The following is an 11,673-nucleotide window of genomic DNA, read 5'->3' as shown; positions in this document are numbered from 1 at the left end:
GACTCTCTCCCGACTTCCATGATTTTTCAAAGATGAGAGCTAAAGATTCCTCCTCTATCAGCTCCTTGAGTATTCCAGGATGCATTTCATCAGGCCCTGGGGACTTGCAGACATCTAACTTTCCCTACTTTTTTTAACTTGTTCTTTTCCTATTTTAACTTGTAAACCTGCCCCATTTCCATTAGCATTCACTAGGCTAGGTTCCCGCCATCATCAGACATCTGAAAACCAAAACGAAGAAGTCATTAAGCACCTCTGCCATTTCTAAGTTTCCTGTTATTGTTTCTCTCTTCTCACTGAGCAATGGGTCTGCCCTGTCCTTCATCTGCCTCTTGCTTTTCATATATTTACACACTGTTTCCTTGTTACCCTTTATGTCTCTAGCTAGACATTACTCTAATCTTTGCTTTTCTAATCTTGCCGCTACATACTTATGTTATTACTTTGTATTCATCCTTTCAACTTTAACCTAGTTTCCACTTCTTATATGACTCCTTTTTGATTTTCAGATTATGTAAGATCTCCTGGGTTAGTCAAGGTGCTCTCCTGCCAGACTTTCTAACTTCCTTACACAGTGGAATAGTTTTCTTGTGGGCCCTTAATAATGTCCCTTTGAAAAACTGCCAACTTTCCTCAGTTGTTCTTCCTCTTAATCTTGCTTTCCATGGAAGTTTACTTATCAGCTCTCTGAGTTTACTGAAATCTGCCTCCCTGAAATCCATTGTCTCTGTTTTGCTGTTCTCCCTTCTCCCATTCCCTAGAATCCTGAACGCTAGGATTTCACGGTCACGTTTACCTAAGCTGCCTTCCACCTGCAAATTTCCAACCAGTTCCTCCCTATTTGTTAACATTAAATCTAGGGCAGCGTCCCCCAGTAACTTGCTCAAACTTCTGGAATAATTTCTTTTTCCAGTGAAGGGGGCCGTGAGGTGGCCGCCCCAGAACTGAGGCAAATTGCTCGGGGGTGCCTCCGCGCTGCCAGCCGGTTCCATGCTGGGCAGCCTCTGATTGATCCCGTTCCAGACTGTCTTGGACCGATCCCCTGGCCAGCCACCTCTGCTCCCATTGGCTGCTCCCGGCACCATGAAGGTTTCTCTGGCCACCTGCCTCCTCACTGCTCTGCTGGCCACGGGTGAGTGGGGCTAGTTCCTCAGCGGCCCTGATTTCTGAGCCGCCTGTCAGGGGCACTGGGCATGGAACTGAGGAGCAGGCATCAAGCCAGGGGCTCAGCCGGGGAATCTGGGTGACAGCAGGTGAGGGCCCGGAGTGACACAGCCCCCAAGGTAGCTGCACAGCAGCCAGTGGGGCAGGCTGCCAGTGGGGCTGGGTTCCTTTTGGAGACCCAATGTATCGACATCACTGTAACCACAAGAGCTGGTAACTTCCAATGACTTCTTCTGGGGGGATTTTCCTTGTCCGTGGGAGGAGTGAAATCTCCCTCCTCGCCTCCCTTGCAGAGGGACAGAAGGACCGGACCACACGCAAGGCCTGTCTGAGCTCCCGGGAGTGCAAAGGCGGAGCCGGACCCCTCGTTCTGAATTTTGGGAGGGGGGCAGCCACCAGGACGCTCGTCGCCTGCTGCTGGTGGGACGGCTGCTCTCCACGCATGGGAAAAAGTACAGCACCAAATCCCCTCCCCCACTCCTGCTACCTGGGCCCTCCCTCTGGTCCCCCCGCCCTGCAGGGGGCGCCCCATTGGCTAGCATGGAGTCGCTGGGGGGGTGGAGTGAGTGGGCGGGGCTCTAGGCAGGCACCAGGTGTGAGCCCAGCTGCCCCCCCCTCCGCTCCCCTCCGGGGTGGGATCCAGGGTTCCGTTTGCAAACCTCCCCCCTGCCCCTGCTGCCTCTGGCATCCCCAGAGCTGCAGCGCCCCCTGCAGGGGGATCCGGGACTCAGCGGTGCAGCCCCCAGCTGCTCTCCCTGCCCTGACTGAGGATCGTCCCCCGAGCTGACTGTGTTTGCCCCCCGTTCCCAGTGCCCCCGGCTAACAGCACCCTGAATGGCCGGCGCTGCCCCGGCTGCTACGCTCCCTCCCCTGAGCAGTGTCGTGAAGAGACCGACTGCGTGGGACCCGAGACCCAATGTATCGACATCTCTGGGACCGCCAAAGCTGGTAACCTCCACGAACTTCTGGGGGGATTTTCCTTGGTCATTTCCCTCTGCCCCCCTGTAGGGCAGAAGCCAGACACCGGGTAGGGCCCCCAAGGAAAGGTGTCGGCAGCAGATCAGGACACCAGGGTTCTGTGCCTCTGGACTGACCTTGAACCCGGGTTTTCCCTTCCTGTGCCTCTCGCTCTCCATCTGACCTCCTCAATGCAGGCCTGGCTCAGCACAGGGAGCAGGGCCTGGCTCAGATGAGAGACCCAGCCACGCTGGACACTAAAGACTCGTAAGGAGATATTGCCCATTCCCCAACGAGCCAGCAGTCTGTGTGGGCAGAGTGGGGAATCAATTCCCTCAGTTAAGAGGACGGGAAACTGAGGCAGGGAATGGTGCCAGGACGAGCCCAAACTCACACAAGGAGGTTGTGGCTGCGCTGGGAACTGACGCTAGTTTTGTGGAGTCCGACCATGGTAATAACGCACAACGAAGCCACCGTTCTTCGAGATCCCACTTCTGCCACCAACACTGAGCTGCTGCTCTGCAAGAGTCCGACTAATACAGGTGTTATCAGTGGGGTCTAGAGTGGGGCGGCAGGTGACTTGTTCAGGGACCCACAGTCAGTGCATGCAAAGGAGAAGGGGGAGGCCATTCTGGGCTAGATAGGATAGAGGCGGTAAGGGGAAGCAGAGCCGATGGTGGCCAGGGGAAGTCAACGTGGGGCCCAGAGGCAGATCTGAGGCCAGGCGGACTGTTGTATCCTAGTCCGTTTCCAGGAAGAGAGCTGCACCGCTCCCACTGATCATCTTCCCCTTCCCCTTTCCCATGCTGATGGGACTTCCCCAAAGGCCGCCCTGAAAGGCTGTGCAACTGAGGCCGCCTGCATCTGGGTAAAAGCAGGGTCAGGGGCTTTCGCAGGGATCACTGCGGATCCAGCCACTGTCAAATGCACAGAAGCCTCCAGCGCGTTCAGTGGAGTGCTGCGCCCCGCCGGGGTCCCCCTGCCCGTTCTCTCTGGGCTTCTCCTGCTGACGCTCAGCTCCGGAGCCCCCCGCTGGTGCCAGTATCCACCCCACACCCACAGGGGCCCGTGCTGCGTACAGTAGCCCCTCTCTGCAGCCGCTCTCCACCCCAGCCAGAATCTGCCCCCAGCCGGATTCGCTTCCCCCTGTGCAATGCGCTGCTTAATGAAACAAAGGGGAGAGCAAGTTGGCTGGGAATTGGGCATTTCCGTTTGAGTGGCTGGGGCTGTGAAGAAGCCAATTAGTCTGAGCATGGCCTGTAGAGTGTAAGGAGGCGGCACAGCTGATGCTGTCTCCAGCCCTGCAGAAGCTGCCCGTCTGCTCCAGGAGCAGGGCTTGGGGGAGCAGGCGTGAGTGGGACTCGTACCCACCATCCCCGGCTCCCGAGGGGACCCCGGGGCTGAGCTGATTCCAGCAAGCTCAGTAGAGAAATTCCCTTTTTCGTCCCCACGTCCCGCCTCTCGCGCTCCTGTAGCACCCCCTGCTGCGGGGCCACCCAGAGAACCGGCGGGGAGCTGGGCCGTGCTGGACCGGGGCAGAAAGATCCGCTCTGCCCCGAAACAGACTTCGCCTGAAGTCGGGGGGAGGGCGAGGAATCGGGATTGGCAGCCGGGGTTCTGCGCACGAGGCTGGGCGGGGCCAGTTTGTTTTATTGGGCTTAGTAACTAACTTTGATCTGGCTGCCATCGCCTACAGCCACGGAGAACCGCTCTTGATGCTCAGGGAAAGCGCTTTGGTTGATTACGGGACCAGTGTAAATAATTATGGGGCAGGGAGACAGCTGGGCAGCCTCTGTCTCTGACCAAGGGGGGCCCCGCCTAGTGAGCTCTGTTATAAGGCTGCTGTACTGTATAAGGAGAGTTTATCTGGGGTTCAGGGGGGCTGAGCCTTCCCAGGGCGGTGCCCCTGACTTTGTGCTTTGGCTGGGGGAGACTGGAGCTGAGTGCCCAGAGGGCAGGGTGGTGGGCACAGTAGCTTCGCTTATTAAGCCTTGCATAGGGTCTACTGGCTGCAGCGGGGAAAGAGAGCTTCCGCCCAAAAGCTGCCGTGGCTGGGGGACACGGGGTCTCCCCAGCATAGAGCCGGATAAGCCAGAGCCCCAATCCCCTGCCCCTCCTGGAGCTGCCCAGCTCTGAGCTCCCTTCTCCCCCCCACCCAAAAGCCCCCAGCTCAGAATCTGGACACTCTTATACCCCAGCCCTGAGCCCTGCCCCAAACTTGGAGACTCCCTCCTGGATCCTAACCCCCTCATCCCGGCCACCCCAGAGCCTGCACCCTCAGACACAGGCCTTGCGCCCCAACCCTCCGCCCCCTCCCCCCACAGAGCTCCTTGCATGGAGCACCAGGACCCAAAGGAAAGTGGTTTTGCTCACGCTCTGTCACTAGCCTCCTATGCCTGGTTTTGCAGAGACCGCACTGTGCTTTGTGATCTGACAAACCCACTTCCTCTCGCATGCTCCCCAACCCCCTCCCCGCCCCCCCATGCACAAGGGACTAGCTGGCAGGGAGCTCTGCAAACGGCTCTTGGCTGATCTATGGGACCCGCCTCCCCAGCTCGTGTCCTGCACTCCCCCTCCCCGAGCCAGGGAGAGACCCTGCAGACTCCAAAGGAAGTGTAGACACAGCTCCCCACCCCCTCCGCTCCACTTCACTTCACTTGCAAACCGGAGTCCTCCGGAACAAGGGATGAAGAAGCCGGCTTGGACCCTGCTGATGCTTTGCCCGGGGCTGGACTCGATGGCCCCTGAGGTCCCTGCCCGCCCGGGGATCCTATGAACCCCTGTATCCAGCCCCTTCCCACCCCTCCCCTCCAGGTCCCGCCTGTGCAGCGCCCCGGGGCAGGTCGAACTGAGGGGCAGGCCGCGTGGGGAGACAGAGGTCTCCTTTCACCTGGTCTGTGCAGACAGGCCTGTCTCCAGGATGGGCATGAGCCGGCCTGGGCCCTTCCCTCAGCTGGAGGGAAGCCTGGGGGGGGATGGGCCAGCAGGGGCACCCCGGGGCCTGGCTGGGAACCTCTAGGATCAGGGTGCCTGTCTGGGGAGGGCTCCCATGTGCGGGTAGAGGAAGGGCCGGCCATGGGATTTCTTCTCATCAGAAATTTCCTCTTCTACAGGGAAAAGAAACAACCCACAGCCCTGTCTCCTGGCCTTCCCCCACTGGTGAACCCAGATGTGTAATGCCCCCCCCCCCCCCAGTCTCCTTTATGCCTTTCCCTCACCAGTGACGTGACTCTCCTGCTTTCACAAGTGGGTAAACTGAGGCAGAGACATGCTCAAGACCTCCCAGTTGGCCAGTGGCAGAGCTGGTCCCATCACAGGGCTCGCTGCGTCAGGCCACGCTGCCTTCCTGGTGCAGGAAGGGGTGTCCCACCCACATCCCATCCCTCCCTTCCAGGGACTGGAGCTGGGAGGGATGTTGGGTCCATCGCCAGTGCCAGACCACCCTGCGGCCCCGAGTCCTGGAGCCGCGCTTGGCTTGTGGGGCTCAGAAGCTGGGCAGATATCATAGAATCATAGAACACTAGGACTGCAAGGGACCTCGAGAGATCACTGAGTCCAGTCCCCCGCCTTCACGGCAGGACCCAGTACTGGTATAATAGTGCAGACATTGGTCTGCTCTGGGAGCGGCTCCTATCCTTCAGTTCTGATCAGACTCAATGAAATGTAAGACCAGGCTCTAGGTCAAGTCAGACGATATTGGGATGAACCCCGAGGTGATCACCCGCAAAGGCGGGGGGGTGTCTGTGTCTCTCCTGCGACAAGGCTATAGAACTTGTCTAGAAGTCGCTCTGAAAGGAAGGGCCAGGCAGAGGGAGCACATGTCCCCGTTGGGCCCAGAAAGGGCCAGGGCTGTGCAGGGGTCAGCGACAGCCCCAGCTCCGCGGAGGGACCCGAGCTTAACCATCCCGGCCCTTCCTCCGGGGGCCGTGAAGGCCGAACGGTTGGTTCAGGAACACACCTGGCCCATCACATGCGGATCACCAGGCTGCGGCGTTTGTTTCACATGAGAAGAAAGGAGAAAAATGGTGGAAATCTCAACACAGGGAGCTCGAAATCTGTAATTATTGTGGTCTGAAGCCAATGGTGCAAGAACACTCTTTGGTGCACTGGTGCAAGGACACTTTTTGGTGCACCGGTATCATTTTCAGGGCACTGTAATCTCATTCCTAGTGGACTGTGCAGAACTCGGAAGAGCGCCTATGGCCAGTGCTGGGTTCACTGTTTAACCTGTTGGTATCACAGCTGCACATGTACAAAACAAAATGTATCTTAAGGAGCAGATTGTGAGGGGCGCACCAGGGGAAAGTGCCACCCCCTGTTATAGGATGGTGAATGGAACCAAGTCACCATTAGTCCCTGGACACTTTTGTTTAAAGGTTTCATTTTCTGGTGACAGGGAATCGCCCTCCCCGCTTCCCATTTTCTGCAGAGCCCCCAGATGCATTTCCTCTATCGACAGAGTATATTAGACCATGATCCGTTAGCTGACAGTCAAAGCTGCAGGGACCTTTGGCTCCCAGTTGAAATCGCACCGGCAAGGCGCGGTGTCGGTCGGCCTGGCAGAGGACGGAGTCGGGATTAGAGTCTCTGCGCCCAGGAGGGGGCTGAGTCGCTGGCACCGTTGGTAAGTCGCTTGTTCCTTTGCAATTGTTGCTGTCACCGTTTTATGCTGTTCGAAGTCCCGGATTGTTCACACCCGGCCCTTGGCGGACGAGGGGGCTTGTCCAGCAGCGCTAAGGCCGCTTTTGTGTCGTCTCTTTGCCCAGATAAGCAGAGAAACCGGCACCTGTGCTGCTCCCTAGACTGTCCCTGACTCTCATTAAAAATCTAAAGCGGGACACTAAACGCAGGATCCTGGGACCCGCCTGGCTGATCGCCTGGCTGGGCTTTAGTCATCCCCACCCTGCTGAACCCCCTGACTCCAGCCACCTGCCACCCCTGTTACATGAGCTCAGTGAGCAGGTTCCCGCGACACCCCGACGTACAACCCCCCCCCCCCCCCCCAACACTCCCAGAGACGTCTCCCCTGAAAGAAACATCCCCTGCGCCGGGGTCAGTGACTTAATCGACTCCCCAGAGCAGCGGGGGAGGGGCGTTGGCTCCCTCTCTCGTCCCTCGATGGCTGGTGGCTGAGGAGAGGTTATTCCCCAGTCGGCCCCTGCCAAGCGGCCAGGGGAAGCTGCAGGAGCCAGACCCGGTCACAGCCCGGCAGAGTGGAGGGGGCTGCAATGAGGCTGCGTGACCCCTACACGCTCTGAGTTCCTGCGGCCTCTTGGCACCAAGGAATCCATTCATTAATCAACCCCCCCCCCCACACACACACACCTGGGAGGGCGGCTCCTCGGATCCTGCTGGGCCTCGACTTTGACCTTCCTCTGGGTCCCTAACGTTCCCACAGTTCAACCTCCAGCGCCCCCTTCCCACGGGCCAGAGGAATCCCCGGCCAGCCAGAGCCTCGGGACCGGTCAGCGACACCCCAGGCGGGCGCCCTCCACGTGCAGTGAGGGGCCCGTCCACACTCACAGCCCCCAGAGACCCACCCGGTGGGAGCCGAGCAGTCACCCGCCGGCCTGCAGTGCGCGTCGGATGGCCAAGAGCTGTCCCACCCCTTTGGGTCTATGCCCCTGTCTGCCTCTGGAGGGCACATTCCTCCCTGGACTGCAGAATTAGTCCGTGAGAAAGATTAAACTTGTGTGCTACAGGCAGAGGACAGCAGAGGGGGAAGCAGCAGGCTCTGCTGAGCTGTGCCCTGTGTCCGGCCCCAAATCCTGAGATTTCTGCCGAGCGCTTCCAATTCTCACACACATGGAAATTTAAATGGATTAAAAACTGAATGCAAAAATCTTAAAATACGCAATTTCCCAGAAGCATGAACATTGAAATAGACCAAAATGAAGAAAAAAGCCCCAAAATGCTTAAAACCAAGGGCTGTGTCTACATTGGCATGATCTTGCACCAAAGCGGCTGCTTTTGTGGAAAAACATGCTCCCTGTCTACACTGGCGGGGAGTTTTTGCACAAGAACACTAATGTTCTAATGTGTGAAATCAGGGCTTCTTGTGCAAGAACTATGATGCTCCTGCTTTCACAAGTGGGTAAACTGAGGCAGAGACATGCTCAAGACCTCCCAGTTGGCCAGTGGCAGAGCTGGTCCCATCACAGGGCTCGCTGCGTCAGGCCCAAGAGGCCAGTGTAGACAAGCAACATGAATTTCTTGCACAAGAAAGCCCTATGGTTAAAATGGCCATCGGAGCTTTCTTGCTCAAGAGAGCGTCTACACTGGCACGGATGCTCTTGCAGAAAGGCACATGCCGGTGTGGATGCTCTCTTTTGCAAATACTTTAGTGCAAGAACTCGTGCGTTAAACAGTATTTGCACAAGATCATGCCAATGTAGACACAGCCCAGGATTTTACACAGCAGCGGAGATTTCAATGGGAAAAAAGCCTAAAAATCACACGTTTGCACAACTGTGTGGATTGAAATGGCTCCCAACTGCAAAAAATGCTTAAAACTCTACTTTTACACAACTGTGAAAATTCAATTTTAAAAAGGCTTAAACCGCAACATTTTACACAGGTTTGGGAATTTAAAAAGCAACCACATAAAATGCTACAAAGCCCGTACGGACGCCCTTCTGGGAGCTGAAATGAATCCCACTTGAAAATGTAACTTGTGGAAATTCACATCAAACCAAAAATAGCTCCAATGCTAGCATTTGGCAAACCTGGGGAAATGTATCCTGCTGAAAATAGTGGAAAACACAAACAATTAACCATAATAACAGCTGAAGGAATTTAAAAAATTACCATTCAGTCCCACCCGGCCTCTGTCTCAGTGTGTCACGGCTCCTGCCGTGTGCCCGCCCCATCCGTGGGCTCACACCGGTGGCCCTGCGCCAAACCCCGTCCTGCTCTCTCATTTCCCCGGGCGTGGGGGCCAGCCTGCGGCAGAGCTCACGGGACGGACCCCAGCAGCCGGAGAGCAGTGACTCACAGTCGTCTGGTGCCACCCCTGAGAGCCCTGGAGGGTTAACGCGGGTCCCGCTCCCCTGGGGGCTGTTTGCCCTGCGGGTCAGTGACCCAGGGCAGCTCCGAATGGCACCAGCTGGAACCGGGAGTGAACCCTGGCCTGGCTGAGATGGACACTGGGTGCCTGGGGCTGGAACCTCCAGGCAGGGCCCAGTGAGGGGGGTTAGCGACCCCTCAGGCCCAGGGCCCGGTTGTGGCTCCCAACTTGCCTGGATCCAGCCCTCAAGGCTCAGGGCTCCCCCCTCAGCACTGGGGAGCCTGCGCTGGTGCCCAGCCCCTCAACACTCCCCCATGGGGTTGGAGACACAGAATGGGCTGGTCTGGGCCCCAGGCTCTGGCGTGCGACGAGGGGAACGTGGGGAGGGTCTTTCTCCTCCGTCGGGGGCCACGTCAGAGAGGGGCTTGCTTTGGTTTTTGCTTCTCAGTGCAGCTCCCGACTGATTTATCTGTGGGTCGGTGGCCTCCCACCCCACCCCTGAGCCAGCCCCTCAAGGGCCCAGCACCCCAACCCTGGACATGGGCGCCATGGAAACCAGCCACTGAGGGTGTGGGCTCTCCCCAGCATAGAGCCGGATAAGCCAGAGCCCCAATCCCCTGCCCCTCCTGGAGCCGCCCAGCTCTGAGCTCCCTTCTCCCCCACACCCAGAAGCCCCCAGCTCAGAATCTGGACACTCTTATACCCCAGCCCTGAGCCCTGCCCCAAACTTGGAGACTCCCTCCTGGATCCTAACCCCCTCATCCCGGCCACCCCAGAGCCTGCACCCTCAGACACAGGCCTTGCGCCCCAACCCTCCGCCCCCTCCCCCCACAGAGCTCCTTGCATGGAGCACCAGGACCCAAAGGAAAGTGGTTTTGCTCACGCTCTGTCACTAGCCTCCTATGCCTGGTTTTGCAGAGACCGCACTGTGCTTTGTGATCTGACAAACCCACTTCCTCTCGCATGCTCCCCAACCCCCTCCCCGCCCCCCCATGCACAAGGGACTAGCTGGCAGGGAGCTCTGCAAACGGCTCTTGGCTGATCTATGGGACCCGCCTCCCCAGCTCGTGTCCTGCACTCCCCCTCCCCGAGCCAGGGAGAGACCCTGCAGACTCCAATGGAAGTGTAGACACAGCTCCCCACCCCCTCCGCTCCACTTCACTTCACTTGCAAACCGGAGTCCTCCGGAACAAGGGATGAAGAAGCCGGCTTGGACCCTGCTGATGCTTTGCCCGGGGCTGGACTCGATGGCCCCTGAGGTCCCTGCCCGCCCGGGGATCCTATGAACCCCTGTATCCAGCCCCTTCCCACCCCTCCCCTCCAGGTCCCGCCTGTGCAGCGCCCCGGGGCAGGTCGAACTGAGGGGCAGGCCGCGTGGGGAGACAGAGGTCTCCTTTCACCTGGTCTGTGCAGACAGGCCTGTCTCCAGGATGGGCATGAGCCGGCCTGGGCCCTTCCCTCAGCTGGAGGGAAGCCTGGGGGGGGATGGGCCAGCAGGGGCACCCCGGGGCCTGGCTGGGAACCTCTAGGATCAGGGTGCCTGTCTGGGGAGGGCTCCCATGTGCGGGTAGAGGAAGGGCCGGCCATGGGATTTCTTCTCATCAGAAATTTCCTCTTCTACAGGGAAAAGAAACAACCCACAGCCCTGTCTCCTGGCCTTCCCCCACTGGTGAACCCAGATGTGTAATGCCCCCCCCCCCCCCAGTCTCCTTTATGCCTTTCCCTCACCAGTGACGTGACTCTCCTGCTTTCACAAGTGGGTAAACTGAGGCAGAGACATGCTCAAGACCTCCCAGTTGGCCAGTGGCAGAGCTGGTCCCATCACAGGGCTCGCTGCGTCAGGCCACGCTGCCTTCCTGGTGCAGGAAGGGGTGTCCCACCCACATCCCATCCCTCCCTTCCAGGGACTGGAGCTGGGAGGGATGTTGGGTCCATCGCCAGTGCCAGACCACCCTGCGGCCCCGAGTCCTGGAGCCGCGCTTGGCTTGTGGGGCTCAGAAGCTGGGCAGATATCATAGAATCATAGAACACTAGGACTGCAAGGGACCTCGAGAGATCACTGAGTCCAGTCCCCCGCCTTCACGGCAGGACCCAGTACTGGTATAATAGTGCAGACATTGGTCTGCTCTGGGAGCGGCTCCTATCCTTCAGTTCTGATCAGACTCAATGAAATGTAAGACCAGGCTCTAGGTCAAGTCAGACGATATTGGGATGAACCCCGAGGTGATCACCCGCAAAGGCGGGGGGGTGTCTGTGTCTCTCCTGCGACAAGGCTATAGAACTTGTCTAGAAGTCGCTCTGAAAGGAAGGGCCAGGCAGAGGGAGCACATGTCCCCGTTGGGCCCAGAAAGGGCCAGGGCTGTGCAGGGGTCAGCGACAGCCCCAGCTCCGCGGAGGGACCCGAGCTTAACCATCCCGGCCCTTCCTCCGGGGGCCGTGAAGGCCGAACGGTTGGTTCAGGAACACACCTGGCCCATCACATGCGGATCACCAGGCTGCGGCGTTTGTTTCACATGAGAAGAAAGGAGAAAAATGGTGGAAATCTC

The sequence above is a fragment of the Pelodiscus sinensis genome, chromosome 24, assembly GCF_049634645.1.
Source record: "Pelodiscus sinensis isolate JC-2024 chromosome 24, ASM4963464v1, whole genome shotgun sequence".
In the NCBI taxonomy this organism is placed as follows: Eukaryota; Metazoa; Chordata; order Testudines; family Trionychidae; genus Pelodiscus; species Pelodiscus sinensis.
Note: the sequence above shows the minus strand (reverse complement) of the source record.